This window comes from Triticum urartu, chromosome 3A, assembly GCF_056163025.1.
Source record: "Triticum urartu cultivar PI428250 chromosome 3A, HENAU_Tu73, whole genome shotgun sequence".
NCBI classification, from domain to species: Eukaryota; Viridiplantae; Streptophyta; class Magnoliopsida; order Poales; family Poaceae; genus Triticum; species Triticum urartu.
Genome location: NC_141875.1, coordinates 357817274 through 357826067, shown reverse-complemented (window position 1 = coordinate 357826067; position 8794 = coordinate 357817274).

The window sequence follows — 8794 nt, the reverse complement described above, 5'->3', positions numbered from 1 at the left end:
GCTTAAATAGTCTTGATCGCGAGGGTGTGAGATTGCTGAGTCCCCGTGACTCGCAGATTACTTCCAAAACCAGCTTGCAGGTGCCGATGAAACCGTGCAGGTGACGCAACCGAGCTCAAGGAGGAGCTTGATGAAGACCCAATTCGCAGTGTTGTTTCGTTTCAGTTGATCAGTAGTGGAGCCTAGTTGGGACGATCGGGGATCTGTGTTGCATTTGGGGTTTACCTTCATTTTGGTTCCGTAGTCGGACCTTGAGTGTATTTGGATGAATGTAATGACTCATTTATGCTATTTGTGTGACATGGCGAGTGTAAGCCAACTATGTATCATTTTCCCTTAATGTATTACATGGGTTGTTGTGAAGATTACCTCACTTGCGCATTGCTTTCAATGCGGTTATGCCTCTAAGTCGTGCTTCGAGACGTGGGAGATATAGCCGCATCGAGGGCGTTACAGATGTGCATTACCGAGGGGGCCCAGAGATACCTCTCCGATACATGGAGTGACAAATCCTAATCTCGATCTATGCCAACTCAACAAACACCATCGGAGACACCTGTAGAGCATCTTTATAATCACCCAGTTACATTGTGAAGTTTGATACCACACAAGGTGTTCCTCCGGTATTCGGGAGTTGCATAATCTCATAGTCAGAGGAACATGTATAAGTTATGAACAAAGCAGTAGCAATAAAACTGAACGACCATTATGCTAAGCTAACGAATGGGTCTTGTCGTGGGTTTGTCACGGCAGATGTCCTCGTGAAAGGACTTAGTCGTGGAGCCATCGCTATGGGTTAGCTTAAAGGGGTTAAACCGGACAAGGGACACGAGGGTTTTTATACTAGTTCAGCCCCTTCGATGAAGTTAAAAGCCTACGTCTAGTTGTGTTGGTATTGCTAGGATTTCGATGACCAGGGAGCGAATCCGCTTTGCCTGGCTCTCAAGTTGTTGTCTGTTGTCCCTAAACCGCTATCGGGTCATCCCTTTATATACACAGGTTGACGCCCGCCGGTTTACAGAGTCCCGAGGCCGGATCGTAAACGTGTCCGGCTCGGTCTCTATCCTTCCTATCTTACAATGCAAGTTACATAAGAAAGTCGGTTTACATCTACAGGCCTTAACCCGCCTTTGGGCCTTGGGCCTTCGTAAAGCGCCATTATCCTTACGTCTCCATGGGCTTCTAATCTTCATAAAGTTAACCCGGCTACTCCTGGCCGGTTTACGTCCAGTAGTAATATCCCCAACATTAGGCCCCAGATTGATTTGAACTTGCTCATGTCAATCTTCAACACTTAGAAAAATTCTTGCCCTGGCACCTTCGCATGGATCTGGTAAACCGCCATGATGTCATCCTTTAGATCTGCAGTAAACCTCCATGATGTCACCTATTCGTTGAAGCCGAAGATGCCCTTCATTAATGAGTATCCAACCATCGAGGCGACATCCTTATTAAATATCCATTTTAAGCTCCTCGATTTACACACTTGTCGCTTATCTGTTCGCCTCATAAATAGGACCAAGGGTCATTCTTTTTCCCCCCTTCGTCTCTTCGCTTCTTCTTCGTCCTCGCAACGCCCTTGCACCCGAGTGCCGCCGCCGTCGTCGAACTCCGCCTCCGCATCTCCGTTGGCTGCTGCATCAACCTGGTTGCGTCAGAAAGACACGACGCATCTCCGCTACCTCAACCGTTGTTGTAAGCCTCTCCTCTTTCCTTTGTAGATCCGTTAGGGTTCATACGGGTTCATGTTGCTCTCCTTGTGTTCTCCGTCAACCCATAGATAGTAGAACTTGATCTTGATGTGTTCCGCATAATAGCTATGAAACTCCTTATCTCAACCATTTGATCCAAACTTTAAATACCTCGTAACTTGATCTAGACCTTTCGTGAACTTCTTCGGGACCAAGCTTTTAAGTCTCAATATTTTTCCTTTTCCTGACTTACGGTAGATCCAAAATTTCACTGCAGTCTTGTGAAACCTGTTTTACCTTACTTAGTCATTCTTGCCTTAGATCTGTACCTTCTTTATCACATAGACGGTTTACCCTTGTAGAGAGTAATGTATTATATACCATTAGTCCCCTTGTAAACCGGCAATCCCTTTATCTCCGTTGTCATACTCTGGTTTAATAGTATGTGTATACCTCTGTTTCCGCTTATCGCTTTGTCATTCATAATTGTATCCGCCTCCGGTTTACCAATTTCACATACTTGGATACCTTTGTCCTGTTGTACCGTATGCATCACCATGAATGAATTGTAAACCGGCATTTCTTTTCAGCTTTTCACTTGCAATGGCCAAGCAATTTTATTCCTGCAACTGGGCTCCCTCCCGGGTAACCGAGGAGCAACTGAATGGAATGGTCAAGATCAGTACCTTACCAAAGAAGAATGAGATCCGGTGGCGAGTTCCTGGGCCGGAGAATCCACCTACTCCCAAGCAGGGTGAAGTAGTGGTGTTTGTTGATCACATAGGCCGTGGCTTTAAACCGCCCGGATCGAAGTTTTTCCGGGATGTGCTTGCCAGCTTTCAACACCACCCTCAAGATATTGGACCCAACTCGGTATCCAATATATGCAACTTTCAAGTTTTTTGTGAAGTGTATCTACAAGAAGAACCAATTGTTGAGCTGTTCCAGGATTTCTTCCATCTAAACCGGCGCACTGAATTCGTAGACGGTCCCAATACTGAACTTGGCGGCGTCTCCATTCAGAAAAGGAAAGAAGTTGAGTTCCCTCATGCCAAGCTGTACAGTCACCCCAAAGAATGGAATCAAACTTGGTTCTGCTGTAGAGACACCTCCCCTGAAGATGAGTGCTACGTCTTGAGCTTCCGTTGGTTTTTCCTGAAGAGGAAGGGATGATGCAGCAGAGTAGCATAAGTATTTCCCTCAGTTTTTGAGAACCAAGGTATCAATCCAATAGGAGGCCATGCTCAAGTCCCTCGTACCTGCACAAACGATAGCTACTCGCAACCAACGCGATTAGGGGTTGCCAATCCCTTCACGGTCACTTACGAGAGTGAGATCTCATAGATATAATATTTTTGGTATTTTTGATATAAAGATGCAAAGTAAAAAGTAAAAGCAAAGTAAAAAAGAAAAGCAAGATTAAAGTGATGGAGATTGATATGATGAGAATAGACCCGGGGGCCATAGGTTTCACTAGTGGCTTCTCTCAAGAGCATAAGTATTCTACGGTGGGTGAACAAATTACTGTTGAGCAATTGACAGAATTGAGCATAATTATGAGAATATCTAGGCATGATCATGTATATAGGCATCACTTCCGTGACAAGTAGACCGAAACGATTCTGCATCTACTACTATTACTCCACTCATCGACCGCTATCCAGCATGCATCTAGAGTATTTATTAAGTTAAAAACAGAGTAACGCCTTAAGCAAGATGACATGATGTAGAGAGATAAATTCATGCAATATGAAATAAACCCCATCTTGTTATCCTCGATGGCAACAATGCAATACGTGCCTTGCTGCCCCTTCTGTCACTGGGAAAGGACACCGCAAGATCGAACCCAAAGATAAGCACTTCTCCCATGGCAAGGACTACCAATCTAGTTGGCCAAACGAAATGGATAATTCAAAGAGACTTGCAAAGATAACCAATCATACATAAAACAATTCAGAGAAGATTCAAATATTATTCATAGATAGACTTGATCATAAACCCACAATTCATCGATCTCAACAAACACACCGCAAAAAGAAGATTACATCGAATAGATCTCCACAAATGAGGGGGAGAACTTTGTATTGAGATTCAAAGAGAGAGAAGAAGCCATCTAGCTACTAACTATGGACCCGAAGGTCTGAGGTAAACTACTCACACTTCATTGGAGGGGCTAGGATGATGTAGAAGCCATCCTTGATGACGGCCCTCTTCCGACGGAGCTCCGAAACAGGCCCCAAGATGGGATCTCGTGGATATAGAAAGTTGCGGCGGTGGAATTAGGTTTTTGGCTCCTGTTCTGATCGTTTAGGGGTACGTAGGTATATATAGGAGGAAGGAGTACGTCGGTGGAGCACCGAGGGCCCCACGAGGCAGGGGGCGCACCCTAGGGGGGGCGCCCCCCACCCTCGTGACCTACTCTTTGATCCCTTGTAGTAGGGTCCAAGTCTCCTAGATCACGTTCGGTGAGAAAATCACGTTCCCGAAGATTTTATTCCGTTTGGACTCTGTTTGATATTCTGTTTCTCCGAAACACTGAAATAGGCAAAAAAACAGCAATTCTGGGTTGGGCCTCCGGTTGTAGGTTAGTCCCAAAAATAATATAGAAGTGGAAAATAAAGCCCAATATAGTCCAAAACAGTAGATAATATAGCATGGAGCAATCAAAAATTATAGATACGTTGGAGACGTATCAGGCATCCCCAAGCTTAATTCCTGCTCGTCCTCGAGTAGGTAAATGATAAAAAGAGAATTTTTGATGCGGAGTGCTACTTGACATAATTTCAATGCAAATCTTCTTAATTGTGGTATGAATATTCAGATTAGAAAGATTCAAGACAAAAGTTTATATTGACATAAAAATAATAATACTTCAAGCATACTAACAAAGCAATTATGTCTTCTCAAAATAACATGGCCAAAGAAAGTTATCCCTACAAAATCATATAGTCTGGCTATGCTCCATCTTCCCCACACAAAGTATTTAAATCATGCACAACCCCGATGACAAGCCAAGCAATTGTTTCATACTCTAACTTTTTCAAAACTTTTTCAATCTTCACACAATACATGAGCGTGAGCCATGGATATAGCACTATGGGTGGAATAGAATGGTGGTTGTGGAGAAGACAAAAAGGAGAAGATAGTCTCACATCAACTAGGCATATCAACGGGCTATGGAGATGCCCATCAATAGATATCAATGTGAGTGAGTAGGGATTTCCATGCAACGGATGCACTAGAGCTATAAATGTATGAAAGCTCAACAAAAGAAACTAGTGGATGTGCATCCAACTTGCTTGCTCACGAAGACCTAGGGCAATTTGAGGAAGCCCATCATTGGAATATACAAGCCAAGTTCTATAATGTAAAATTCCCACTAGTATATGAAAGTGACAACATATGAGACTCTCTATATGAAGAACATGGTGCTACTTTGAAGCACAATATATGAGACTCGCTGTAGCATGGTGCTACTTTGAAGCACAAGTGTGGAAAAAGGATAGTAGCATTGCCCCTTTTTTTGGGGGGGGGGCTTCTTTTTTTTTCTTTGGCCTTTTTTTGGGACAATGTTCTATTGAATGATGATCATCACACTTCTATTTATTTACAACTCAATGATTACAACTCGATACTAAAATAAAGTATGACTCTATATGGACACCTCCGGCGGTGTACCGGGATATGCAATGAATCAAGAGTGACAAGTATGAAAAATTATGAACGGTGGCTTTGCCATGAATACTATGTCAACTACATGATCATGCTAAGCAATATGACAATGATGAATGTGTCATGATGAACTAGATGGTGGAAAGTTGCATGGCAATATATCTCGGAATGACTATGGAAATGCCATAATAGGTAAGTATGGTGGCTGTTTTGAGGAAGGTATATGGTAGGTGTATGATACCGGCGAAAGTTGTGCGGTATTAGAGAGGCTAGCAAGGGTGGAAGGGTGAGAGTGTGTATGATCCGTGGACTCAACATTAGTCATAAAGAACTCATATACTTATTGCAAAAATCTAGAAGTTATCAAAGCAAAGTACTACGCGCATGCTCCTAGGGGGATAGATTGGTAGGAAAAGACCATCGCTCGTCCCCGACCGCCACTCATAAGGAAGACAATCAATAAATAAATCATGCTCTGACTTCATCACATAACAGTTCACCAGACGTGCATGCTACGGGAATCACAAACTTCAACACAAGTATTCTTTAAATTCACAACTACTCAACTAGCATGACTTTAATATTATCACCTCCATATCTCAAAACAATTATCATGCTTCAATCTTTTCTTAGTATTCAACACACTCAAAAGAAAGTTTCACAAATCTTGAATACCAAGCATATTATTATTAGGCAAATTACCATGCTATTAAGAGACTCTCAAAATAATTTAAGTGAAGCACGAGAGATCAATAGTTTCTTTAAAACAAATCCACCACCATGCTCTAAAAGATCTAAGTGAAGCACATATAGCAAAATTATAACGCTCAAAAGATATAAGTGAAGCACATAGAGCAAAACTACTTAGCTCAAAAGATATAAGTGAAGCACATAGAGTATTCTATCAAATTTTAATTCATGTATGGCTCTCTCAAAAGGTGTGTACAGCAAGGATGATTGTGGCATACTAACAAACAAATACACAAATAATACAAGACGCTCCAAGCAAAACACATATCATGTTGGTGAATAAAAATATAGCTCCGAGTAAATTACCGATGGAAGTGGACGAAAGAGGGGATGCCTTCCGGGGCATCCCCGAGCTTTGAATTTTTGGTGTCATTGGATTATCTTGGGGTTCCGTGGGCATCCCCAATCTTAGGCTCTTGCCACTCCTTGTTCCATAATCCATCACAAGAATTCACCCAAAACTTGAAAACTTCACAACACAAAACTTAAAGAAGAAAACTCGTGAGCTCCGTTAGCGAAAGAAAACAAAAGACCACTTCAAGGTACTGTAATGAACTCATTATTTACTTATATTGGTGTTAAACCTACTGTATTCCAACTTCTCTATGGATTATAAACTATTTTACTAGCCATAGATTCATCAAAATAAGCAAACAACACACGAAAAACAGAATCTGTCAAAAACAGAACAGTCTGTAGTAATCTGTAGCTAGCGCAAGATCTGGAACCCCAAAAATTCTATAATAAATTGCTGGATGTGAGTAATTTATCTATTAATCATCTTCAAAAATAATTAACTAAATAGCACTCTTCAAATAAAAATGACAGCAGTTCTTGTCAGCACTAAAGTTTCTGTTTTTTACAGCAAGTTCAACAAGACTTTCCCCAAGTCTTCCCAACGGTTCTACTTGGCACAAACACTAATTAAACACAAAAAACACAACCATAAAAGAGACTAGATAATTTATTTATTACTAAACAGGAGCAAATAGCAAGGAATAAAAATAAAATTGGGTTGCCTCCCAACAAGCGCTATCGTTTAACGCCCCTAGCTAGGCATAACAAGCAAGGATAGATCTAGGTATTGCCATATTTGGTTTTAGGGAAAAAGAGAGCAAACTTGTTATCTATGAAATTAATCTTTCTATTTTGACAGAGTACATGTCCATTAATGGTAGAAGAAAGATTAAGAATGTTGCGGAAATTGGCATCTAGGCTAGCTTTTATCTCTTTAATAGATTCGTTTTGATAAGAGAGCAAGAGATATGTGATTTCAGTTTTCTCATTAATGGGGTGCCCAAATATAGTTTTCATCCTCTCATAGGTATCTATGGGGTCCCCTTCAAGAAAACCCCCCTCGAAAATAGAATCTAAAACTTGTTTGAATGAAGCGGGCAGCCCAACATAAAAGCTTTTTAAGTAAACCTCAATTTGATATTGGGGTACATAGCTAGCCCGAATCCTTAACAGCCTATCCCAAGCATCTTTCAAAGATTCATCAAGTAAATACCGGAAAATTACAGAATCATCTTCATCAAAATTACTAAGGTTCTCATTGATAACTCCGGCAAGTTGTTCTATAGCATTCTGATTTATGAGTTTAGATAAGATAGCAGGATTGTCTAAAGCACTGGAACTTGGGAGAAAACCCCCAACTCTTTTTGGTTCTGACATGGCGAGGGAAAAGAGGCAAACAGAGAGGGAGGATAGGGAGAGAGAGGGCGAATAAAACAGCGAGGGTGAAGTGGGGGAGAGGAAAACGAGAGGCAAATGGCAAATAATATAATGCGAGAGATAGGGATTGTGATGGGTACTTGGTATGTTGACTTTTTGCGCAGACTCCCCAGCAACAGCGCCAGAAATCCTTCTGGCTACATCTTGAGCTTGCGTTGGTTTTCCCCGAAGAGTAAGGGATGATGCAGTAGAGTAGCGTAAGTATTTCCCTCAGTTTTTGAGAACCAAGGTATCAATCTAGTAGGAGGCCACGCTCAAGTCCCTCGTACCTGCACAAAACAATAGCTACTCGCAACCAACGCGATTAGGGGTTGTCAATCCCTTCACGGTCACTTACGAGAGTGAGATCTGATAGATATAATATTTTTGGTATTTTTGATATAAAGATGCAAAGTAAAAAGTAAAAGCAAAGTAAAAAAGAAAAGCAAGATTAAAGTGATGGAGATTGATATGATGAGAATAGACCCGGGGGCCATAGGTTTCACTAGTGGCTTCTCTCAAGAGCATAAGTATTCTACGGTGGGTGAACAAATTACTGTTGAGCAATTGACATAATTGAGCATAATTATGAGAATATCTAAGCATGATCATGTATATAGGCATAACGTCCGTGACAAGTAGACCAAAACGATTCTGCATCTAATATTATTACTCCACTCATCGACCGCTATCCAGCATGCATCTAGAGTATTAAGTTAAAAACAGAGTAACGCCTTAAGCAAGATGACATGATGTAGAGAGATAAATTCATGCAATATGAAATAAACCCCATCTTGTTATCCTCGATGGCAACGATGCAATACGTGTCGTGCTGCCCCTTCTGTCACTGGGAAAGGACACCGCAAGATCGAACCCAAAGCTAAGCACTTCTCCCATGGCAAGAACTACCAATCTAGTTGGCCAAACCAAACGGATAATTCGAAGAGACTTGCAAAGATAACCAATCA